The sequence below is a fragment of the Coptis chinensis genome, chromosome 9 (assembly GCF_015680905.1).
Source record: "Coptis chinensis isolate HL-2020 chromosome 9, ASM1568090v1, whole genome shotgun sequence".
Classification (NCBI taxonomy): Eukaryota; Viridiplantae; Streptophyta; class Magnoliopsida; order Ranunculales; family Ranunculaceae; genus Coptis; species Coptis chinensis.
Genome location: NC_141464.1, coordinates 40,078,358 through 40,105,981, shown reverse-complemented (window position 1 = coordinate 40,105,981; position 27,624 = coordinate 40,078,358). Strand labels below are relative to the sequence as shown.

The following is a 27,624-nucleotide window of genomic DNA, read 5'->3' as shown; positions in this document are numbered from 1 at the left end:
GGAACTAACCTTTCTTGAGAAAAACCTTGGTAAAAACGACAAGAGAAAGAAGGTTTCTTTTTATAGGCTACAACATGGACCATGAGGAGAAATTAGGGTTGGGCCTCCTCCCGGGCTTGGGCTTCCCATGTTTGCCCATAACACACGGCCTAAGTCCGTCAACAAATGGCTTATTTCACTAAAAGTCATTGTTGCACTACCGCCCTAATCCCAAATTACGTATTACGTTTATGGGCTCCATATTATATGCTTGTTGATCTCCCTGTGTTTAAGATATCGGATGCCCGTTGATTAAGTCAAGTTACTGACAACTACATTAATCAACTTCTTATGTCCTTAAGTAGTACCACTCAACCTCATTGTCATGTCGAATTAAATCCACCTGCAGGGTTTACATGACAATCCTTATAAGCTCCTCAATGGGACATCATCAGCCCGACTTCTTGCGGGTCACGAATTCCTTCTATAATCAACAACACACCTTACATACAATGTCATTATCCAATCCATCGAGTTTGTTGATTCACAAATGAATCTCACTCATTGATGATTTAATGCAATGTACAATGCACGTAAGTGCCCGTTATTATATCCGGATTAAGAGGACAAACATCCATAATAACAGAGGTGTTTGCTCTCTTATATAATCAGTATAAAGATAAACAACCTCACTTGGTCCTGTTCAATATACACAAAGTGTAATAGTGTAATCCTGTAGTCAAGATAGACTAATACCAGATTGTACTACAACCGTACCAATGGTTTGTCCAAATCCATCTAGGTTGTGAACGTTTACTTATACTTTATAAGGTATTGATGATATGATCTTCTGTGTGTCACCACACACCATATCATCTACAACATAAAGTATTAGACGCATGCATATAACTAATAACATATATAATATGCATAACATTTGCCCATATAATTCTCATTCAAAATATAAAGAATTAGAGTTAATACAAAAGTAATGCTTTTAGTCTATAACCTTATCACTAACAAGATCGTTAGTGTGTTCGGGTGAGTCATTACCCAAACACTTAGGATACTTAATAGAACTATCAACTAATTACAATGTCATTTTAGTTGGTTGCATCCTCTCTTGTAGACCTATTTGTTTATATAGATAATAAGGGAGTAAGTTAACACTCGCCCCCAGGTCTAATAGAAAAGTTGTTGTGTGGGTGTCCCCTAAGCTGCATTGTGCAGTATGATGACTAGGGTCCTTGTACTTAACGATTTTATTATGTTTAGATAGAGTTGGAAACTATTCATTTAAAAATGCGTCTTTTGGAATGTTTGTTTTCCGCCTAGTAGTGCATAACTTTTTTAGAAACTTAGCATGTTGTGGTAATTTTTTAATAGCTTCAAGAAAAGGTAGGTTTATCGTTAGATTTTTAAAAACTTCCCTAATCTCGTCAAAATTTGTATCCTTGTTTAACATGGTTAGTCTCAGGAGAAACGGTGGTTTCTCTCTATATTTAGTATATGGATCAATAGGAGTTTTAACCTTGGCCACTTTCCTCTTGGGTTGTGGTTTAACTGGTACCTCTACAGGAGTAGGATCTTCAGTTTCTATATCGGTATCTAGAAATTTTTTATTTTCAATTACCACTGGTGGTGCAGCAATGGGCGTAGTTACGGCGTTATCAACCACTCTGCCAAAACGGAGAGTGGTGATGGCATTTAACTTACCTATGTTTAAATTTTCATTACTAGTATTACCGGTTACTTCAATGGCTGTGTTTGGCGTTTTAGGATTAGGTATAGCTTGACTTAGAAACACACCTTTTGGTTGGGCTTTCTCTTGGGTTAACTGTTATATGGAATGATTAATCGATTGTAAAATCTGTTGGTTAGCTTGCATGTAGGCTTCGAAAAGATCCAGTTGTGAAGGTGTAGTGGCCACAAGTGGCATGACTGGAACTATCTCACGTTGATTATTAACAGGTGGGTTGTGATAGTTATTATTAACCGGTATGATACCTCTATTGTTATTATTATAATTATTGTAATTATTATAACTCCCTTGTCCTTGTCTTTGTCCTTGTCTTGTAATTGTTTCCTGGCCTAACATTTTGATTATTAAACCCCGGAGGTGTAACTTGTTGATTATTTCGCCAACTGAAGTTGGGGGGGGGGGGGGTGGTTTTGTCTCCAAGGTGCGTTAGGTTAGCTATTAATAGAGCAAGCATTATCTGGCTGTGATGGTGGTTGTGATAGTTGTTCATAGACAAGAGGACAATAAGAGTCGGTATACTCAAGACTGTAACATAAATTACATGGAAGAGAGTTGAAGTTCATGACAGGAGTAGACTTATGTTGAATAAAAATGGTTTCTACCATTTTTGTGAGGGATTCGATTAGAGTTCTAAGCTCGGGATCAGATTTAACCTCAAACATACTGGCAACCATAACTGTGGAAGAAGAATTAGCGGAGCGGGGGATGTTATTACACCCTCCCCCCCCCCCCCCCTTCGTTATTATTACTCTTAGATTTATCTTCTAAAACCCTATAAGCCTCTGAGGCTCCTTTACTAAGGAAACTACTGTAGGAACCATTATTTTCAGAATCAATATTTCTACAAACCGCGAGAACCACGCGCAGCGGAATTAATGGGTTCTCACGATTTGGATAGAGAACATACCTTTTAGATCTAGTTTTGATAACTCTGAGAATCTAAGCTTTATGAATCCGAATCAACAATCAACCCCTTGATCTTCTGTTGTATTCCTTTAGAATAGATTGGACGTTGTGTGGACAACGATCTACCAATCCCCTTCTTTCTCACAAAACTAGATCTAATTTTGGATCTATCTTTCCTTGCCTCTTTTTCTAAACCAGGTGAATAGTGAATTGGTTAATTTCGGCCAGAGAGAAAGAGTATTCTATTTATAGGCTACAATAGGGACCATGAGGAGAAATTAGGGTTGTGCTTCTTGACGGGCTTGGGCTTCCCATGTTCACCCAGAACACACGGCCCAAGTCCATCAACAAATGGCTTATTCCACTAAAGGCCATTGTTGCACTACCGCCCTAATCCCAAATTACGTGTCAGCATTTATGTGCTCCATATTATATGCTCGTTGATCTCCCCGTGTTTAAGATATCGAATGTCCGTTGATTAAGTCAAGTTATTGACAACTATATTAATCAACATCTTATGTCCTTAAGTAGTACCACTCAACCTCATTGTCATGTCAGAATAAATCTACCTGCAGGGTTACATGACAATCTTTTTGAGCTCCTCAAGGGGACATCATCAACCCGACTTCTTGAGGGACACGGATTCCTTTTATAATCAATAGCACACCATACATACAATGTCATTACCCAATCCATCGAGTTTGTTGATTCACAAATGAATCTCACTCATTCATGATTTAAAGCAATGTACAATGCATGTAAGTGCCAGTTATTATATCCGGATTAGGAGGACAAACATCCATAATAACAGAGGCGTTTGTTCTCTTATACAGTTAGTATAAAGAGAAACAACCTCACTTGGTCCTGTTCAATGCACACAAAGTGTGATAGTGTAATCCTATAGTACGTCAAGATAGACTAATACCAGATTATACTACAACCGTACCAATGCTTTGTCCAAATCCATCTAGGTTGTGAACGATTACTTATACTTTATGAGGTATTGATGATATGATCTTATGTGTGTTCACACCATATCATCTACAACATAAAGTATTAGACACATGCATATAACTAATAACATATATAATATGCATAACATTTGCCCATATGATTCTCATTCAAAAAATGAAGAATTAGAGTTAATACAAAAAGTAATGTTTTTAGTATATAACCCTATCAACTACCCCCAGTCATTATATCAAGAACCTCTTTATGATGATGTAAAAGCCCTTTGAAAAAGGCACGAACAAACGTGTCTTTCGCAAGGTTATGATGCGGGCATTCAATGAGAAAATCAGTGAAATGATTCCAGGCCTCTGAAATGGATTCATGAGGATTCTGGCAGAAAAAATGAATCTTTTGAAGCATTTCATCTGTCTTCAGTGGTGGGTAAAACTGTTCCATGAACAATTAAACAAGTTTGGCCCATGAGTCCACAAAATTAGGCGTTTGGGTAGTTAACCAAGATGTCGCCTCATCGGCTAGGGTGAAAAGAAACACCCTTAGTTTAATTTGTTCTGAACCTACGGTAGGATGATGAAATGTAGTAAGAACTTGTTCTATCCTATGCATATGCTGATAAGACTTCTCGTGGTGTAACCCATGAAAAACCGGTAACAAATTAAATATATTCGGGAATTTGAAAATCCCCCACTGGGTCTGCAAGAACGATGCATGACTTAGGTCTATCGTTTAGGGCTTTGTAAAAATCAGAGAGAAAAGTCTCAGTTTCTTCAGCCATTGGTGCAAGTGTAGTGTGTGATATTCTAGATAGGCATGTGCGTTGAAGTTTACTATAGATAATGTTAGATGGTTTACTCTTACTCAACCTTAATCTCATGCAAGGCTAAGTCCAATATAAAAAAAAACCACTAGCAGTAGTTAAACAATAACCTGATATACTAGAATTAAAACTCCTCTGACAGTAGAGACGAGGAGTGAAAGGAGTACCTGAATGCTTCCTTGCTACGCGTACGAATAGTGTCTTTGATACGCGATCTCAGTGTATTGAAGAAGTTCGGAATACTGAATAGTAAAAACAACTTGAACAAAATGAGAGCCTGTAACTAACCTATGAATCGGGCTTTCTTCAGAAGGGGTGCAGGTGCGCTCTAGTATAAAATAAATAATGGCGTGGGCACGCTCAAGGTACTGTTTTGAAAAAAAAATCAAATAACAAAAGGGCGGGCGTGCTCTAGAAATAGAGTTAAGAGGGTGCGGGTGCGCTCCGAGTACTATGTCGAGAAAAAAAAATTCTGAAAAAAACAACAACCACAGTTAGAACCAAACAATTGGGTGGGTGGGTGAAACGGGATATTGGTAGAATTGAAAACACGAAGGGAAACTAATCTAAAAAAAACTAAGATGGAAGTGGCGCCATTTGATAAAACATAAAAATAATGTGTTTACCTAAACTTAACTAATTATACTAAGAAGAAGTAAAGACATGGATTTTTGCTATTTGTTATCAAAGTTCTACTCTCAATTATCATGCAATAATGGGAGTCAGGATTCGTTCCACTCCTAGTTCTTAGATGTAATAATTATCCATAGCTTAAACAATTTTAAAATATCAATGAGAGCAATTGTTTAATTATACTAATATGGTGAAAATAACTAATTAAGATATTCTAAATTATACTATGACAATTTAATGAGAAGATGTGAATGAGAAGAAGAGATTAGGGGGGATTTGATTCCACCTTAATTAATTCTTAATATGCTAGTACGGAGTTGTTGCAACCCTAATCTTTATGTTTTCATATAAATATTAAGTCTTTTTTATCCCTAATTATTCATGGCATCTCTACCAACTAATAATTAGCATGTGAGGCAATTTAAACCTATTCTCATGGTGAATTAACTACCTTCTAGAGTGGAATATTTTACTACAACTTATTCTATACTAACACATCAAGTCTTCATCAAAGCTTCAATCAAACCCCTATAATGGAGGTTTAACTATGATTCATTAGACTATCATGATTAAAAGAATAAGAATAAGACATAATGAAGAACTAATTTATTAAAGATAACTTAAATTTGAATTAATGGTGATTAGGCTAATAAAACAATAACTAGGGTTTAAAACTAAAGAAAAGTAATGATAGAAAGCTTAATTAACTAAAGGAGGAGAGTATTAGAGTTTTTCCTTAGTCCTCTTTATATAGGAGAGGGCTAGGTTTACAATTTCGTGCATGGGCTTTGGAGCTATGTTTTGGGCCATTAAATCAAACCCAAAACCTAATTACTTAAGTCCAAAAAGGGTTTCTCTACTGGAAATTACTATAATAGCCTTCTCCACTTTTACTTCTCTGATTGGGTCAAGGCTTGGACCATTAGAAATCTCTTTATGAGCCGGTCGTTTTGACTTATAGTAGGCCTAATTCCGAGATCTAAGTCCAAAGATACCGCCTGCGGAAGTTCTATTGAGAGTTTATGACTATTTAGTAGCACGAACTTTTGTTTTTTTTCCTAAATGGTACCCGAACTTTGTTTCTCGCCTATTCATACCACGAAGTTTCAATTTGTTTCAATTTAGTACATCAATTAATTTTCCATCCAATTACGTCCAATTTCACTAACGACGTTACCACTATTCACGTGAACAGTGTTTTTTCACAAATTCAAATTTCGAAAAACAAAAAACACTATTCATGTTAACAGTTTTACTATTCACGTGAAGTGTGTGTGTGTGTGTGTTTTTTTTTTTTTTTAAGAATCTTTAATCAATCTTAAAAATTAATTCTTTAATGAAAAATAATAATAAAACACTATTCATGTGAATAGTGTGTTTTTTGTAATAATCTTTAATCAATCTTAAAAATTAGATAATCATAAAAAAAAACACTGTTCATGTGAATAGTGTTTTTTATTTATTTTTCATTAAAGAATTAATTTTTAAGATTGATCAAAGATTCTTTAAAAAAAAAACTGTCAAAACACTGTTCACGTAAATAGTGTTTTTTTGTGTTTTTCAAAATTTGAATTTTTCAAAAAACACTGTTCGCGAGAATAGTGCTAACGCCATTAGTGAAATTGGACGAAATTGGATGGAAAATTAACTAAGGTACTAAATTGAAACAAATTGAAACTTCGTGGTATGAATAGGCGAGAAACAAAGTTCGGGTACTATTTAGGAAAAAATGTGAAAGTTCGTGGTACTAAATAGTCATTATTTATTCTATTGACGTTTATGCTCTATTTCTGCCCGCATTGACTTTGACTTTTCAGCTTTGACTGGGCTTTAAAAAGGTTTTTTCTCCTTGAAACTTGGACTTTAATCATAGAACTTCTTAGCAACCAATCTTTGCTCATTTCTCTTGCAAAAGTGACATATTTCTTCACATATTTGACTCCAATACCTGAAATATACAAAAGTACGTAAACAGTACTAACTCTTATTAATTATAAGCATAATTGGTCTAAATGTAATATTATTAAGGGGTTAAAACTACTGTTTTGGACTCTTATCAACCACCAATAATTTATGACATTATCGCTTAGGACATATCTGTTCTACTCCTTTGCAGATTTTAGCTAAGCAGTTTCCTTTTATTTGTAGTTTCAATAATGCTAGTTACCATGTATATTCGCAAGCTAATCAAACACGTTTATCTTTTTCTCATAGTTCAATAAAAACTATTAGACCTTTTCAAATGATTCAATGTGATATTTTGGGGTCCTTTTCATTTACCATCCTATTCCAATGCTCGTTTTGTCTTAACTATTGTCGATGATTTTAGTCGTGCTACATGGATTTATCTTATGACTGTTAAATCTGAAACTGCCATGCATTTACAATCTTATTTTGCCATGGTTCATACTCAATTTCATTCTACAATACATTCGCTCATATCTGGCCATGACAATATTGATGACCATTTTCATGAAATCCAAGTTCTTCGATCCAACAATGGATCCACATTTATATCCCATAACATGCAACAATTATTTTTTTCCAAACATGGGGTTATCCACCAATGTAGTTGCATTGCTACTTGATAAGAGCCCAAAACTGTAGTTTTAACCCCTTAACAATCATACTTTTAGACCAATTATGTGAGTAATAATTAAGAGTTAATACTGATTACGTGTTTTTATGCATTTCAGGCTTCAAAGTCTATTATCTGCAGAAATGTGCCACTTTAGCGAGATAAAAGAGCAAAAGTCGGTTGCTAAGGAGTTCTGTGAATAAAGGCCAAGATTCAAGGAGACAAAGCCTTCGTAAAGCCCGGTCAAAAGCTGAAAAGTCAACACGGGCAGAAATAGTGCACAAGTCAGCAGAACTTCCGAAGGCCGTATCTTTAGACTCAGACCTCGGAATTGGGAGTATCTTATGTCAAAACGACTGGCTCGGAAAGAGCTTTCCAATGGTCCAAGCTTTGGCCCAATCAGAGGAGCAAAAGTAGACGAAACATCTGTCGAAGCCAACTGCAGCTGAAGAGCCCATTTTGGACTAAAGAAATTGGGTTTTGGGCCCGATTTTCCGGCCCAAAACATGGCTCCAAGCCCATGCACGATTTTTGGATCTGAAAGTATAAAAACAAAAGCTTAGCTCTTTGTTAATGGTAGATAGTTAGACCTAGATTAGAATTAGATTAGTTAGCCTCCATTAATGAGTTTTAGAACTTAGTTTTAGAATTTCATTTCTTGTTTTAGATTAATTTCTTGAATCATTGAATATCATTCATTAGATAAATAAAATAGTGATTATTCTTGTCATTTCGGTTTTTGTTATTTCAATCTATTAGATCTAGTTTTAATTCTTGTTGATTATCATTTCTTAGTTGTTAATTAGATTTTAATTATTGTTAGTTAAATTAGTTAAGTTAGAATTTTAATATGATGTGTAGTTATAATTCAATGGGAAATGATGGGTTGATGACTCAAGGCTAAAACCTCCATTAAAGGGGTTGATGAAGCTTTGATGAAAACTTAGTGGTATAGTGTAGAAGCATTGTAGAATCTATTCCACTCTAGAAGGTCGTGATTCGCCATGAGAATGGGTGGACGACCTCACATGCTAGTTAGTATTTTGTAGAAATGCCATGAACACTAGGGATTAGAACTCGAAATTCTTGCCGTAAGAACGTAAGAATTGAGATACAAGAATCTATGCTAGGTTATTAAGTTGGATTCGAGGTGGATTCAATCCCCCTCTAATCCTTTATCTAGATTCAAAAACAATCATATTTCCATAGCATTCGTAGTTTAAATTCAACATAATCAATTTCATATTGTATCGTAGTATAACACCCTTCGTAAAGCTCTCATTAGACTTAAGACTGATCAATTAGATTAGAAAACACTCCATGCTAGAGAACTAGGAGTGGAACGAATTTGTTACTCCACTTTGTTTCGATAGAATTGAGAGTAGAAACTTTGATAAATATAGACACGTAAATAGTTTTAGTTTTACTTGCGTTTATAAGTTTAATCGTTTTATTTCGTAGGTAAACTATCATTCTTTATGTTTATCAAACGGCGCCGCTGCCATCTTAGTTTCACTTTAGCATTGTTTTCATAGTATAATTAGTCATTTTTAAGTCCCATTTCACCCACCCACCCTTGTTTGATTCATACTGTGGTTGTTCGTTTCAGCATTGAAAAGTTCCGCGAAAAATTACACGGAGCGCGACCATGCCCAAAGCGAGCGCACCTGCGCCCAAATGCCTGGAACCTTGAGCGTGACCCACCCCCATACCGAGCGCGACCCGCGCTAAGTTACTAGAACACGGAGCGACCATCACGCTTCAAAGCGGAAGCCAGCGCCTAAAATTTGAAATTTGTCGAATTTCCACGAGGGTTTGTTTCAATTTCGATTTTTCAAGTTTTTCAGTGTTTTAACTTGTTATATACACTGAACACGCGTAAACAAGACGCTATTCATAAGCGAAGCAAGGATGCAATCAGGTATTCCTTTCTTCCACACCTCGCATCTTCAGTTAGAGGTTTCTACTAGTATATCAGAATTGTTTGGAGTGTTGCATGTTTAGTTAAGTTCGACTTAGTCTTGCATGAGATTAAGGTCTGGTCGAAGAAAAACAACTAACGTAATTACACGGCAACGTCAACAAACAAGTCTATCTAGTTTCCCACCCACTACACCTCTAGTTGCTATTTCACACACACCACCTAATATTATGGCTGAAGAAAGAGAGACTCCTCTCTCTGACTTTTATAAAGCCTTGAGTGATAGCCCTAAATCTTGCATCGTTCTAGCAGACCGATTGGGGATTTCGTGATCCCCAAATATATTTAATTTGTTACCCGTTTTTCATGGTTTTAGACCATGAAAAACCTTATCAGCACATTCGTAGGATTGAACAAGTCCTTACAACATTCCATCATCCTACGGTTGGTGCGGAACAAATTAAATTGAGGGTATTCCCTTTCACCTTAGCTGATAAGGCGGCATCTTGGTTAACTGCCCAAGCGCCTAATTCTGTGGACTCGTGGGCCAAACTTGTTCAGCTGTTTATGGAACATTTTTACCCACCCCTAAAGACGGATGAAATGCTTTCCAAGATTCACTTCCTTCTATAGAATCCTCATGAATCATTTTCAGAGGCTTGGAATCGTTTCACCGATCTCCTTATAGAGTGTCCACACCATCACCTAGCAAAGACACGTTAGTTCAGGCCTTTTTCAAAGGACTTCTACACCACCATAAAGAAGTCCTAGACATAATGAATGGGGGTAGTTTCCTAAGTAAAGGAGCCTTAGAGGCATATAAATTTTGGAAGATCGGACTAAAGCGTAATAATAATGGGGGTAGTGGCGATTACTTCGCTCAGCTAGTTCTTCTTCAACAGATTAAGGCTACCGGTATGTTTGAGGTTAAATCAGATCGAGCTTAAAACTCTAATTGAATCCCTCACAAAAAGGTAGAGGCCATTTACGACAATAAAAGCCTATCCCCGTCATGAATGTAAATTCAAATCCGGGTAGTTCTGTTGGAGTCCCTGGCAACCCGACTCCCACTGCCCTATAGCCTATGAACATTCTTGTTCCATTAATAGTGAACCTAACGCCCTTGGAGACAAAATCCCAAACCGGTTGGAGAAATAACCAACAAGTCACACCTACGAGTGGTACAATAATCAATATGTTAGGCCAACGACCGGTTATAACCAAGCTCCACCACAACAAGGACGAGGATCGAGGGGTAATTATAATAATTATAACAACCAAGCGCTACCTCAACAAGGTCAAGCACAAGGTCAATGTAGTTATAATAATTATAATGCTAATAGAGGTATCGTTAGGTAAATAATAACTATCACAATCCGCCCATAAATAACCAACGAGATAGTTCGATCCACACCACCCGTGACTACTACACCCACACACAACCGGATCGTCTTGACACCTTCATACAAGTGAGCCAACAACTTTTCCAAACCATGGCTCAATCTAACCAACACATTCTACAATCCGTTAATAATTTAAACCAACAGTTAGCCCAAGAGAAAGTCGACCAAAAGGCGTGTTTCGGGCAAAGCGATACCCAACCCTAGAGCGGCAAACCACGGCCTTTGAGGTAAGCGGTAATACTAGTGCGGAAACTACAACCGTAGGTGAGCTAAATGCCATCACCACTCTCCGATTCGGAAGAGTGGTTGATAACAAAGTAACTATGCCTATAGTTACCCCATGATACTCCTACACCGGATATCGAACTAGATGCGAAATAGAAACTGAAAAACCTACCCTTTGTAGAGGTACCAGTTAAACCACAACCTAAGAAACAGAAAGCCAAGGTTATACATCAAGTCGAGCCATACGCTAAATATAGAGCGAAACCACCGTTCCCTCATAAATTAGCCATGCTAACCAGGGGTACTAACATTGAGGAGATTAGGAATGTTTTCAAAAATCTAACGATAAACCTTCCTTTTCTCGAAGCTATAAAAAAGTTACCTAACCACGCTAAGTTTCTTAAGGAGTTGTGCACTACTAGGCGTAAGACCAACATACCTAAAGACGCCTTTCTAACTGAACACTTCCCAACTTTATCCGAAAATAATAGAATTATTAAGTACAAGGACCCTGGTCGTCCTACTATACAATGCACCTTAGGAGATTCTTACACGACGACCGCACTACTAGACCTGGGGGCTAGTGTTAACTTACTCCCATTTTTATTTGTATAAACAAATAGGTCTAGAGGAGATGCAACCTACTAAAATGACATTGCAATTAGCTGATCGGTCTATTAAGTATCCTAAGGGTGTGGTTGAAAATGTGCTGGTTAAAGTCCAAAATTTTTACTACCCGGCCCGACCGTTATCCTCGACCACGAAGTCACTAACGACTCTATACCTATCATTTTAGGCGTCCCTTCTTGGCTACACGCCAACGCTCATAAACTGCGCGATGGTTCGATGTCCTTGTCCTTTGGCCATCTTTACGTTGAGGTAAATGTTTTCAAAATGAGGACCACGGTATCCCAATTCATCTACAAATGGCGAGGTTAGCATGATCGGAGAGCTTAGCTCAAGATTACTTCAAAACATGTTTCGGAGAAACAGATTAACAAATTCCTTTCCTTCGAAATTCCGACTTTAACAATGACTCCACGGTAGTAGGCCTAAATCGAAGAAGAATTCCCGCAACTCTTTTGCACCGCTTCTTTACCACTTCGAGTCCCCCTTGCCAACAACCATTCATCCCTTGATGCTATGACGGAAGATGAATTTTTCAATCTCTATCCCGGTGATCCTTTTGACCCACCTATTGAGGAATGTCTTGCATATATCAAGATTTTCGATGATATGGACTTGAGAGCTCTGGCCGAGAATCATTCACCTCCATCACCAATATTCCCCACCCTCCACCTTTTCAAAGGAGCCTCGAGTTTGCACTCGATCTTTTAGTTTCTCCTATGCTTCATGATTTTTTAAATCCACCTAGTAAACAAATACTTCCCAATGATAAACCACTTGACACCTTCATTTTCAGACTTGAGGCCAGGTCCCTAACTACACCATGAATGAGTTTTGTGCTAAACCCACATCCTCATTTTTTCCATGCTTTTTCTCTAAAACTTATCCCAATCCACCATATCTTCCACAACCATTCACTTTTCCACACTTATTCACTAGGACACCCTCTCGTTCAAAGATGAAACATAAGGTGCATGCTCGGTTATGTTATAGGTCTATCCGACTTCGCTTTCATTCCACTAGGCTGCGTCGTAGGAAATCTTGGTGCTTGATTGTGTTTGGATATGTTTTATGTGATATTTATTTATGGAACGATCCACAACTATTTCGGTTGTTGATATATGATAAACTGCATATTCATACATATATTTAGATAAAGTCTCGAAAGTATCGACTATAAAGCGACTCAATTTTTGTGTTTGGTGCATTTCCTTTCATTTCCATATATTGGTGAATGCACCATTCAGGTAACCGGGCCCTCCCTATGGAGTGTGTGGCTGTAAGTACCGGATCCTAAGTCCACGTTTCCCATAATTCACGTTTTCCCTCTTACATGTTTTCTTGGTTTTGAGTCATGTTTTTCTATGGTGTGAATTATGTCTTTCTTTGCTTATTGTTTTCCTTTATATTAAACCTAATTCATAAAAAGTAAAAAAGTTTAAAGCTATAAAAATAGTAATCTAGCAAGTCTCGGGAATCTAACTTTAAAAGACCCACGTTTTAAAACAAATTTTTACAAACCTGTTTTCAAAAATTTGTTTCAAAGTGTTAGTTTTCCATTATTGATCACTCAAATTCCTATTCTTACCCCCACCTGCGCCCTACACATTTTTCTGAAATTTAACACTAAAGCGCTAAGGAGCGCTAGGAGGAGCGAGTGTGTGACTCGGACTTCAGCTCAAACATTGAATTCCAAAATCATCGAGGCGACTCAGCTTACCGACTTCCGTGGACCGAGAAAATTCCAGTTTTTACAAGGTTGTTGCGGGTCATTCCTAAATCGCTGTTCGAGCATAGTTTGAGATGACATCTCCTACAATAATACCGAACAGTCTTTGAAGATTTGTTCCAAAGCACTACTTATGGTGCTTGGTCGCGAGGTGATCACACACGTAGGCTGGGAACCGCTTATGGTTCTTGCTAGCATTTGTTCTTGGACTTGCCATGGCCGCTGAAATACAAGACCCATGGTGCTATTGGGTAGATAATATGCATGTCCGGGAGATAAGGTAAGTTTTAATTCTAGTTAGTGTCTGCTTATGTCCCAAGCAATTTGATTCTTGTTAAACCCATAATGGGTGGAACTCTTATAGAGTTGCGTTAGTTTTTTATTTCCTATATTAGTACGTTCTAACCTTGTTTTGCAGATGTTCCTGAATTTTACGCGCTTCAATAGTATTTTTCCTACCCTCTTTATTTAAATGCTTTGAGGACAAAGCATGATTCTTGTTTGGAGGGGGGGGGGCATAGAAACACGTGTAATTAAGGCATCTGTTAGGATATAGATAGGTATAATATGCATTTATTTTCTAGTCAAAATTTCAATAATTCAATAATATAAATAAATAAGTTCGTGCTATACACTTAGGAATATTGGTATTTTTTCCTTCTTTATGCTCTTAATAATCTAGAAGTCTCATGTAGCTTTTGCATTAGAATAATTTTTAGAAACTTAGGTTAATATGTAGGTAATAATCTTTGCATCTATCTATAAATATATTACATGAGTATCTATGATTGTTAGCAGTAAGTTTTTGAAATCTAGGCTAGAGTACTTATTCTACAAATCCTGTGAGAATATAGCCTAAAGCCTTATATGAGCGAAACATTTGAGAAATGACACAAGGGAGAAGTAAAATCCGGATAGAGAAATCACACGTCCACTTACTTGATCACTATGCCATATCCTAAGTGAGAATTTAGGCCCTTTTTGGATCGATATAGCCAGAAATTCAAACCTATGAATTATTTTCCGCTAGTCGCCCCTCTGAGCCTTTCATAAACCACAAATCTTTTACCCTGTTACAAAAACAAAACAAAAAAAAAATAAAAAAAATCAACCTACCCAATTTAGAATAAGTCTGATAATAGAATGAGGAACAAAGAAGAAGAGAAAAACCTGTGTAAACAAAAATTAGTTAGTTGCTTCAGAAAATAAAGAAAAGAAGTTTCCATCCAAAGAAAAGAAAAAGAAAAATAGAAATAAAATAAAAACTCCAAAAAATAGAATAAAAGGAGTCAAAAGCCAAAGAAAAAAAAATATATGGCTAAGGATGGGAACAAAGTGTAGAAGCAAAAGTAAATAACAAGGTTGTCTCTAGTTACATAATATGAAGACTCTTTTATCTCGGACTTGTCCTTTTTGAATATCCATTTCCTTCCTTCTTAAACCATCTCCTAATCCCGAAACACCTAATAAAGACCTCTAGCTCAATTAGGAATAGGTTAGTGTGATAGTAAGTAAGTGGCAGATGTGTTTGATCGACTCCGGCTTCCTTGTGTGTCATTGAGATTGTAAGGTAAAGTGTGCCCAACAGCACTAGAGTAGCAAAACTTGAGTGGAAAAATCGGGAGTGTTGTATCTTGACTATTATTGTGAGAACCTACTTAAGGACGCTATTTCGAAGTTTAAACGGACCTCGCTATTGTATTTCATAGTATTACTCATTGTATATATGTTTATTGTAGAGGATTGATTATTATGCATATATTAGCTTAGGTTTCGACTTGATTACTCTATATGCATTGCTAGTGAGAGGTATAGTTAATTTAGAGCATGAATAAGGAAACAATAGTTTTATTTCTTAGTCGTTGTAGTATAGATGAAGTTTGTGAGTACCTTCACTGGAAAACTTTCACGAGGCTATAACTCGTCCACTAGGGAATTCCTAGTGGTTTAAGGCCTTGTTGCATATGGTCAATGCAATCGCACTCAGCGAAACGAGAGTAGATAGAACTCCATTTTTGGTCACTTATTCTAATTTCTCATATTTGCTTGAGGACAAGCAAAATGCTGTTTGGGGGTGGTTTGATAAGAGCCCAAAACTGTAGTTTTAACCCCTTAACAATCATACTTTTAGACCAATTATGTGAGTAATAATTAAGAGTTAATACTAATTACGTGTTTTTATGCATTTCAAGCTTCAAAGTCTATTATGTGCAGAAATGTGCCACTTTAGCGAGATAAAAGAGCAAAGGTCGGTTGCTAAGGAGTTCTGTGAATAAAGGCCAAGATTCAAGGAGACAAAGCCTTTGTAAAGCCCGGTCAAAAGCTGAAAAGTCAACACAGGCAGAAATATTGCACAAGTCAACAGAAATTCCGAAGGCCGTATCTTTGGAGTCATACCTCGAAGTTAGGAGTATCTTATGTCAAAACGACCGGCTCGGAAAGAGCTTTCCAATGGTCCAAGCCTTGGCCCAATCAGAGGAGCAAAAGCGGATGAAACATTTGTCGAAGCCAACTACAGCTGAAGAGCCCATTTTGGACTAAAGAAATTGGGTTTTGGGCCCGATTTTCCGGCCCAAAACATGGCTCCAAGCCCATGCACGATTTTTGGATCTGAAAGTATAAAAACAAAAGCTTAGCTCTTTGTTAATGGTAGATAGTTAGACCTAGATTAGAATTAGATTAGTTAGCCTCCATTAATGAGTTTTAGAACTTAGTTTTAGAATTTCATTTCTTGTTTTAGATTAATTTCTTGAATCATTGAATATCATTCATTAGATAAATAAAATAGTGATTATTCTTGTTATTTTGGTTTTTGTTATTTCAATCTATTAGATCTAGTTTTAATTCTTGTTGATTATCATTTCTTAGTTGTTAATTAGATTTTAATTATTGTTAGTTAAATTAGTTAAGTTAGAATTTTAATATCATGTGTAGTTATAATTCAATGGGAAATGATGGGTTGATGACTCAAGGCTAAAACCTCCATTAGAGGGGTTGATGAAGCTTTGATGAAAACTTAGTGGTATAGTGTAGAAGCATTGTAGAATCTATTCCACTCTAGAAGGTCGTGATTAAGCCATGAGAATGGGTGGGCGACCTCACATGCTAGTTAGTATTTGGTAGAAATGCCATGAACACTAGGGATTAGAACTTCGAAATTCTTGCCGTGAAGAACGTAAGAATTGAGATACAAGAATCTATGCTAGGTTATTAAGTTGGATTCGAGGTGGATTCAATCCCCTCTAATCCTTTATCTAGATTAAAAAACAATCATATTTCCATAGCATTCGTAGTTTAAATTCAACATAATCAATTTCATATTGTATCGTAGTATAATACCCTTTGTAAAGCTCTTATTAGACTTAAGACTGATCAATTAGATTAGAAAACACTCCATGCTAGAGAACTAGGAGTGGAACGAATTTGTTACTCCACTCTATTTCGATATAATTGAGAGTAGAAACTTTAATAAATATAGACACGTAAATAGTTTTAGTTTTACTTGTGTTTGTAAGTTTAATCGCTTTATTTCGTAGGTAAAACTATTATTTTTATGTTTATCACTACTCCCCAACAAAATGTTGTTGTTGAAAGAAAACATCGTCACTTACTCAACATTGCACGAGCATTATGTTTTCAAGCTTATCTCCCTTTATCTTTTCTGGGGTGAATGCATTCTCACAGCAGGCTATCTCATTAACAAAATTCATAGCCCTTTGTTAAATGTCAAATCACCTCATTAGCTTTTGTTTACATTACCTCCCATTATTGTCCATCTTCGTGTTTTTGGTTGTTTATGTTTTGCTTACAACACTTTCATTAAAAATAAGTTTGATCACCGAGGTAAACCTGACATCTTCATTGGTTATCCTTATGCTCAGAAAGGCTATTGCATTTATGATCTATCTTCAAAAAAAAATTTACATCCCGTGACGTGATTTTCCATGAGAATGTATTCCCCTATCAACATTTATCTTCCCCACCATCACATCTGCCTATTTATCCCTTACCCATCCCAGACAATGAAACTTTCGACATTCAATCTTCTATTGTCGCTCCTAAAGCCAGAGCGCACACGCCCTCTGATCCAGTACAACTAGAGCGCCCCCACACTCTCCCTTCAGTGGCTCCTAACATCAGAGCGTGTGCGCCCTCAGATCCAGTGCAACTAGAGCGTGCCTGCACCCTCTTTTTTACCCCAGCCACCACGACTCAACCCTCCTACGTACCTCACCTTAATCTACTAGAGTGCGACACCCTCCACCATTTCTCATCAAAGATTATCACTGCCCTACTCTCACTAAGGCACCCACAGTCCCTCGTTTGACCAACCTCATCCAATCGGACTCAAAGGTAACACGGTCTTCCACTCTATATCCTATGGCTTTTTATGTTTTTGACACTAATTTTTCTACTTGTCATAAAACTTTTTTGTCTAAAGTGTCTTCTTCAGTTGTTCCTATATCTTTTTCTCAAGATATCAAAATTCCAGTATGGCAAGCTGCTATAGCTGCTGAAATTGCAGCTTTGGAATAGAATAACACATGGACACTTGTTCCGTTATCACCTCATCATAAGCCTATTGGTTGTAAATGGGTTTTCAAGATTAAATATCATTCAGATGGATCTATTGAGTATTACAAAGCTTGTCTTGTTGCCAAGGGTTACAATCAGATTAAAGGACGAGACTATCATGACACTTTTGCACCCGTTGCTAAATTAGTCACTATTCAATTACTTCTCTCCATTGCTGCTATCAGACATTAGTCCTTTCATCAGTTGGATGTCCATAATACCTTTCTCCAAGGCGATTTAGATGAAACTGTCCACATGACTTTACCTCTTGGTTTCGCCAAACAGGGGGAGCATAGGATCTGTCGCCTAAATAAGTCCTTATATGGACTCAAGCAGGTTTCTCAGAAATGGTTTGCCAAACTATCTGCCACTCTTATCACTACCAGCTTCACTTAGTCTAAGTTTGATTATTCTCTGTTCACTAATATTCGTGGTTCTAATTCTATATTTGTTCTTGTTTATGTGGACGGCATTCTAATCACAAGCAACAATCCATCAATCATTCAGAACCTGAAGCACTTTTTAGAAGTCAAGTTCTATATCATGGACTTGGGACATCTTAAATATTTCTTGGGTATTAAGGTGACTCAATCAAAATAAGGATTATTTCTTACACAGCGCACGCCCTCTGTTCTAGCACAAATAGAGCGCGCCCGCGCCTCACATTCCAGTAGAGCTCTAAACTGTACTCGCACCGTTTGTACAGATCTTTGTTATTTGGTTCTAGTTTTCCAGTTCATGTATATAGTAAGGATTGACATCAATCCCTTACATTTAGGAACTTGTAATCTCTATATATACCATTGTATGAGACCTAGAAATCAATCAAGTAAATATTCTCTGAAATCTCTCTCTCTCTCTAATTTATCACATAGAGCCTACGGTTATTGTCTAATTGTTTTTAGTAAATCCAAATTTACTAAAAACAAGTTATTTTCATTTTTATTATTTAACTACAATTTAGAAATGTTTAGAAGTCTAATTTATGAGTTCTATTACTATTAGAAAGTGACTATTATGATATAGATAGATTAGGAAAGTGTTTCTTAGTGTTTTAGTAGATTTCTAAGATGATTTGATGAACTTCTCTATTTAAAGAGCTTTACGGAGCTTTATGGACCAAAATTGTAATCAACTCTTCAATATTATCAATAAACTTATGTTTCAATTTATTTCTTTTATGTTCCAATGAACAATTTATATCGCTTCCACTACGTCATTGCACATAGTTTCTCCATAAGTACGATATAATGTGCGTGTTTCCCCCCCTGATTTTGTAGAGCTTTGGGATTGGATTATGTTGATTTGTACTATAAGATATGATATAATAGTCTAAAGACCGCTATATCATACCCTCCATAAAGTGGTCAACACGTCAAAACTTTATAGACTTTCGATTTCTAAATTGATGTGTAGGTTAGTCCTAAGTAAATATCCTATTACTCATGCCTTAATTGCATTGGCTAATTAAGAGAAGAATGTTACATTTTCTATTCCACCTATTATGGGAAGTGGGATATAAAAAGACTTGGAAGATTAACCACCTTACTCTCTCCATCTATCTTTTATAAAAGAGTGTAGAAATCCCATATTTCAACACCACAACAATTAACACAACTAGCAAAAATGCACCTGTTCTGCACATTAATAACAAATGAAATAAGCATGTAAACCATATCTCAATTTTTGAAATTCTTTTATGAACTTATGTAAGTGTACTTCTGTTCATAGTAGCCTATGAAATTTTTTTTCGCTAAAAGGTAATTGATTAAAAGAATAAAAGGCTACAAGGAAAAAGAATAAGAAGTGTTAAGAACTGTATAGTATGGGTATCATCAGTTGTGTACCCACCTATTACATCCTACATTTAGCTTATGAAATGGAAGTAAGTAGTATAGTGGTTCTCCAGATTTCTCACAAAAGGAGGTTTGTTGTCCCACCATTTACTTTCTCCATTTTGCAATGTTGCACCATGTCTCGCATAGCTATCCACACCTGAGTTTGTCTCCTTCCATGTAGCTGCTTTCTCCCTAAGTTGCTCCCATTTTGTTCTAACCTTCCAATGCACTGTGTCTTCCTGAAAGGCTTTGACTACCGATGCAGAGTCGGATTCCACCCAAATATATCTCTAGTCCCGATCCAGTGCCCTCTGAATCCCTTCTATAATAGCATAAGTTTCTGCTATATAGTTGGTAGCTACCCCAAGGCCTCCTGCTACTGCCCCAAAATGTTACCCATGTCATCCCTGAGAATCACTCCCCAACCTGCCTTGCTTGGGTTCCCACGTGAAATTCCATCCACATTAATTTTTATGATGCCAGAAGGAGGTAGAAGCCAGTAACATTCCAGAATTTTGGGTGCTCTTCTCAGTTTGTGTTAGAGATTAAAGATGTGAAGAATTTTCATATCGGTCACTATGTTGTTCATGGTACCTGTCGATTTCTGGTATGCTCTGATGATGGCTCTTCTAGTCAGAAAGCAAATGTTAGAAAAATTGGAGATTTTATGATCATAGAGCACCTGATTTCTATTCTTCCATAAGCTTACCAAACTTGTCAGCGAGCAAGCTTTCCACATATCCAGAATCAAAGAGCTATGGTGTTTGGCCTGTTGCATGATGTCATTGAAGGAATCAATGTGTGAAGTAATTCTGAAGATATTTCTAGCATGATCCCAAACTCGCTTGGCCAATTCATAGTGATAGAGAATGTGCTATAGGTTTTCTGTCTCCTGCTTACATATATAACATCGAGAGGCCAGCTGAGTCTTCCATTTTTGTAACATGTCATCTGTTCTGGAAACCCACCCCGAATCAGTTTCCATGCTATACCTTGTGTCTTTGGAAGAACTTTTGAGCTCTAGATGAACTTGCATCTTTTTTGCTTTGGTGCTTTCATCCGAATATCCTCATGCGTTGCTGAGACTGTAAACTTCCCCTTAACGTCTGAGAGCCAGACTATCTCATCTCCCTTTGAAATGTCAGGTTGCTATAGATGAGAGGGATTGATACCTATGAGCTGCAGAACTTGAGCCATGGTGCTGGAGAAGTTCCAAAGGTTGCCTTGAATGAATTCATTGAGTTCGCCTTGGAGCTTCCTGATATCTTTACATTCTTCCTGGAAAAAATCACAAATCATTTTTTGATGGATCCAATTCTCCCTCCAAACATTAATTGATGCCCCATTTCCTACCACCCAGCCATGCAGGTGATTCATTTCTTTGAGAGCCCATCCAATTCCCTTCCAGACTGTCGAGGTCTTATAGTCAGTCCATGCACCCGACCTGTTTGTGTATTTGCCTCGCATGAAGGCAGACCAATCACTCTCCTCAGTGAGCAAGCCCCAGGCTTGTTTCATTAGCATCGAGAGGTTGATATCCTTGAGTCTCCTGATGCCCAGACCTCCCTCTTCCAGAGGTTTACATGTTTTTTCCCATGACACCGTAAAAGATTTCCGTTTCGCCTGGTTACCACTCCAGATGAAATTTCGAATTATGCTCTCACATTCTTTTATCACTGATTTTGGCCATTTGTAGATTGCCATGTTGTGAACTGGTATGCTATTAAGAACATGCCTTGCTAATACTACTCTTCCTTGGAAGGAGAGCAGTTTGCCAATCCAACCTGCAGCTCTGTTCCTGATCTTGTCCACTAGAGGTGCTAACGCTACTTTTGTCACTCTGCCCATGATCAGTGGAACCCCAAGATACTTTTCAGGTAACCTGCCTTCTTTTATGCCCATAACCTCCTGAATCAAAAAATTTGTCATATTATTCATTGGGCTCAGAAAGATCTTACACTTCTCCTTATTTATGAGTTAACCAGAGGTATCCTGATATCTGTAAAGAAGTTTGACAAGCTGCCTGATGCCTTTTATGTTAGCATTGCAGAAAAGGAAAATGTCATCCACAAAAAATAAGTGAGAAGGACTGGAATATTTGGAATTCACCACCATGTGCTGAATTTTCTTATCAAGAACCAATCTGCTGATGCTTCTACTTAGACAGTCTTCCGCCTGAGCAAAAAGCATCGGGGAGAGAGGATCCCCTTGTTTCAATCCTCTTCCTGCAGAAAAATATCCTTGAGGACGTCCATTGATCATGATTGAGATTGTATTACTTTGAAAGATTGCTTGCAACCATCTTATCCATCTTTCATTGAATCCCACATGCTGCAGTACTGCCCAAAGAAAGTTCCAGTCCATAGTATCAAAAGCTTGAGAGATGTCCAGTTTGATTCCAATACTTCCACCATGTCGGGGTGTTTGCAATTCATTCACTAACTCTGAGGCTAGACCAATGGCTTGTTGGGAGTTTCTGTTGGGAATGAAGCCATATTGTTCCTTACTGATTATTCTACCCGCAATTGGACACAACCTTTTGGCTAGAATCATGGTGATAACCTTGAAAATGAAGTTAGAGAGGCATATTGGACAAAACTTGCCCAGCTGATTAGCATTTTTCTCTTTCTGGATAAGAACAATGAAGTTGGAATTAAAACCGAGGGGCAATCTAGATTTAATAAAGAAGTAGTTGATGGCTCGTACTAGATCATGCCCAACAATATCCCAACAGTGATGAAAGAAAAATCCAGAGAATCTATCCGGTTCCGGAGAGTTGTCTGGATTAAGGTGAAAAACTGCCGCTTTCACTTCCTCTGTAGTCGGAATAGTGGTGAGAAAGTCATTATCCTTCGATTGCAGATCCTGAGGCATGTGCTGAATGATTTCCCAGTCCATGATGTGATCTACCTTCCTAAATTTATCAGTATAGTGTCTGACAATATGATTTCCAATGTCTTCTTGAGTATCAAGAGTGATTCCTTCATCTGTCTTCATTTCTGTGATCAAAGACTTGCTTCTGTTTCTATTAGCCATTGCATGAAAGAATTTAATATTCCTGTCATTTTTTGAATCCCATTTTGTTCTTGATTTCTGTTTCTAGAACAGTTGCTCTTGCTATAACAGTAATTCCACTTGGTTTTCTTGGTCCACCATTGAGTAGCGAACTCCTCTGCAACATTTCCTTTCTCAAATTGGTCCTGCATCTGCTCCAATTTTTTAGATTTTGCCTCCACTTTGATTTTGATATTGCCAAACATGTCCTTATTCCACTTCTTCAGGACACCCTTCAACCTCTTTAGCTTCTGAGTAAGAATAAATATGGAATTCCCCAAAATTGGCTGCTGCCAACTGTCTAGAACTATGCCTCTGAAGGTAAGATGGGTACACCACATATTGAAGAATTTAAAGGGCTTGTTCTTGGGGTGAGGAATGTTGATATTTGCACCTAGAAGAGGAGAGTGATCAGAACAAATACGGCTAGACACCTAATACTTCCATCTAGGGAATAAGGAACCCAAGTTTGCATTACAAAGTATTCTGTCTAACTTGCCCAGAATTTTAAAACTCCCTACTTGTTTGTTCCACCAAGTGAGCTGATATCCACTGCTAGAAGCTTCCATCAATTGATTATTATTAATAAAGTCCCTGAATTCATTCATGGAAGTTGTCGTAGGATGATTTCCACCTTTCTTTTTAGTAGTACTCAGGTAGGCATTGAAGTCCCCCAGAATCAGCCATGCCAAATTGAGTGGGTTGGTATTAGACAATTCTAACCAGAGTTACCTTATGTGCACCGAGAGACAATGTGCATGAACTATGGTAATAAGAGCTCTGTCAATCATCACAGCAATGTGCTGATTTGAAAAATGAATCAGAGTAGGGGTGGGGATCGAAGCTTTCCAGATGAGCCAAAGATTGGGAACTCGATTCGGATCTGAACTAGGATTGGAGTAGAATGCACTGTTCATTCCTAGAGAGCGTAGAACATTAATAGGAAAATCCTTTGGAAGAATTTTAGGTTCTGTGATTCCCACAAAATCTGAATCCCACTTATTGATAAGCTTGGATAGATGGTTCTGCGATTTGTCATTTGCAATACCTCTAATGTTCCGAAAGATGCACCTCATTGTGAAGGATGGAAATGGCAATAGGCACCTTATTCTTCCCTGTTACTAGTCCTAGATCGGGATCTGGACATAGTGATGGGGAAATCTGTTTTCTGTTGTTTCCACTGTGACCTGTGAGTACCTTTGGTAGAAAGGACTTGATCACACTCTTCCTTATCTGCAACATCAGCCCAGCTCGAGGATTGAGGAGAGATTACATCAGGTGGTTTATCCTCTAACTCTTGAACCTGTTTCTTATTTTCCAGAAGATGTAGAACTTTTTCTGCTTCCGAGTCTGTGATGATAATTTCGACTGGGGGGGAATGAATCAGAGAGACAGAGCTATCCCCATTTCTATTGGGTAGTATAGAATCCTCTCTGGATGTTGTTGTAGAGTCCCTTGCTTTAGGATGATCGCCCACCACTTCTGCTAAACTCTTACACCTAACCGAACTATCTGTTTTGTGTGCTCTTTTAGAATCGTGGGCTCTATCAGAATCGTGTTCTCTGTCAGAATTGTGGGCTCTGACAGGACTATGAATTGCTGCTACAGTTGCCTGTGCTCGGACAGGACTTTGTGCAACATTTGCCTGTTCTCTGACGGGGCTTGTTGATATAGCCATGGTCTGAATAGGACTATGTGCAACTTTTGCCTGTTCTCTGACACGACTTGCTGCTACAACCATGGTCTAAATTTTGACAGGACTGTGTGCAACATTTGCCTGTTCTCTGACAGGGCTTACTGCTACATCCATGTTCTGGACTCTGACAGGACATAAAGGTGCAATTGCTTGGGCTTGCAGATGCAATATTAGTCTGAACTCTGACATGGCTTGATATCTCATCAATTGCCTGATCGTTGCTAGGAATGCATGGGGAATTTTTGATTCCTGAGTCCACATATGGTTCCACTTCAAGACTATGTTTATGAGTCTCTCCCAGCCCAGTGGAACTAAGAGGAACTACCTCCTAATTATCACCTTGTTGTTCGTGGTCCTCAATAGAATGTATCTCGTCTACTTCCAGCCCATCAAACATATTCTGGACCTGTACTCTTTTTGTTTTTTCTGTGTTTTTTTCCCTCCAGAAACTCGCCCCTTGTTTACTTGTTTCTCCTGAATTCTTTTTTCTTCCATGCCTTCTGAAGGGTTTGTCACCCAAAGGATCCAAGGAGGGAGTGACACCTACTACCACCTCCTTATATTTATTACCCTTTTCCTTATTATTATGCATATCACTTCGTAGCTTCCTACATTCCGTGACTAAGTGCCCGACAATCTTGCAATGTGTACACATCTTAGGAAGTTTTACCACCTCCACTGTTTGCCAAAAAGTGTTGTGCTTTGTCTTGACAAAAATTTAGTCCGGGATTGGTTAAGAGAGATCAACATCCACCAAGATATTAGCATAGCAACCATACTCTCTGTTAAGAATCTTTTCATCGATTTGCATTGGGTACCCCACTCCATGAACTATGGACATCAGTGATTCTGGTTCCCAATATTCCTGTCCTAGTCTGGGTAGTCTGATCCATACTAGACCATGAGATTTTCGTTGGCTCTCTGGATTGAAATTCGGCGTCCATTGACTGATTCTCATAGGAATTTTATCAAAGTCCCATGATCCTTTGGCCCAAACTCGATTTCAAATCTTACGTGATTCGAAAATCTTAGAAAGAGAAAACCTTTGCCAATAGGGGTAATGAGCCATTCTCTTGATGGCTTCCAGATTTGTGATGCAATTGACCGTACTCTCTCCATTGAAACTTTTTGCAAATCAATTCGTCCAACTAAATAATGCTTGCAAAAGAGCAAACCTTTCTCATAGGCTTTTTCTGGAATTGTGATTGCCGGATGCTCACCCATTTTTTCTGGAATAAGTAATTCCTGGAATTCAACCTGTTGCCGCATTTGTTGTTTAGCTGCATCCGCATAGGAAAGTGTCGGAGCACTTTTCTGTGGTTCTTCAGCAAGTTTCTCATTAATAGTGGCTTGCGTATCTTGTGGCTGGGTTTCCTTAGTTGTTAAACTTGGATTCTCCAACTCATATAGATCCATCTAGAAAAAATTTCCAGAACACACACTGTATCGCAATGTTGGATTTTACCTGGAAAAGTTCGGAGCTTGAGTATGAGAAAGAGACGAACCCAACCTTGTATTCCAACCTTCCAGAACTCTCACTGTAGAGCAGCGGAGGATTTTACCCAAGAGGAAGGAAGAGATACCCCAAAGTCAGAACACTCATTGTGGATTTTACCTGGAAAAGTTTGGAGCTTGAGTATGAGAAAGTGATGAAACCAACCTTGTATTCCCACCTTCCAGAACTCTCACTGTAGAGCAGCGGAGGATTTTACCCAAGAGGCAGGAAGAGATACCCCAAGGAGGTTTTTACCCGAAATGGGATGAAGGATGAAGATGAGAGGATAAGAATATTGTTCTAAACTAAGTTGTGTCTAAAAGCGGCAAAAAAGGAGTACTGAATCATTGAAATAACTTAAGTTATTTCACTCCCCATCGCCAAGCATTTGGTCCCCATTTTTATTCTGTAGTCTGTATCAGTTTCTCTTTTCACCTATAAGCAAAATATAAAATAATAAAAAATAGATATTTTGAAAATGCAATAGTGATATTTCTTTCGATAGTATTTAGATCCCATTGTATATTAATATAAATGTGTTCAACTTTCAATGCAAAACCAAAGAAATAGTTACATATGCTATTTCATCCCTGGGACATCCTATATCAGTGGTGCAATATCTGACATTCGAACACCCACTCAGTTAATGACATATATAAAGCACCCCTTCTACATTTCTTTCTGCATATAAGTAGCACACCAGCAAGTTGAACGCCAATCATGCATAACATAAATATCATAAACTACAGTTCATTATATACACTCGTCTTCCTTTACATAAAGCATTTTAAGTATGTAAAATCTCATTATAAGTTCAACGGTAAAGAATCAGATAAGCTAATTAAATGGTGAGTTGTCTTAAACATGCAAACTCACTGGATGTAGCATTGGACATAAAACAGAACCGAGTGATCCCTCTCGAAGAAGGTGATACTCACTGAAATTGCTTGTAGTTAATTGCAGCTCTGCGACGGTGTAAGTTTTAGCAGACACTGTGTTTCTGGTTCTCCTTATAGAACTTATTCTTTCTTTAATAGAGTTTACAACTATGCAATGGTGAAAAGAGGGTGGACTCCTTGGAGCAAGAATGGGAGGAGACATATAAGGGAAGCTTTTCGGAATATCGTCTGGAATGTGAAAGCATAATCTGTCATAAACCAAAGAAGGTCAAATAGCCCTTATCGAAAACACAACTATTATTTACAAAAGACAAACACATCATATATAATTTTCTTTTCAAGCAAATTGGGGTTATAACATAAGTAAGTCCACTCATAATTCTATTTTAAGTAGAAAAGATGGCATAGAACAATATGAACAGAGTATCAATCATCAATTGCTTCCCCACTTACAGTAAATCAGGAAAGAAATGATTCTCTTACAATTTCACTCGCGCATTGACAAACACAAAAAGAAA

General features: G+C 37.6%; 1 non-coding gene across 1 annotated transcript; it reads left to right on the top strand.

Annotated features, from left to right (window-relative positions):
- The first annotated feature begins 3,914 nt into the window (after window positions 1–3,914).
- Window positions 3,915–4,018, top strand: LOC147475963 (small nucleolar RNA R71). Its single transcript, XR_015209961.1, has one exon. It is a non-coding gene; the product is annotated as a small nucleolar RNA R71 (small nucleolar RNA).
- The last annotated feature ends 23,606 nt before the right edge of the window (window positions 4,019–27,624 follow it).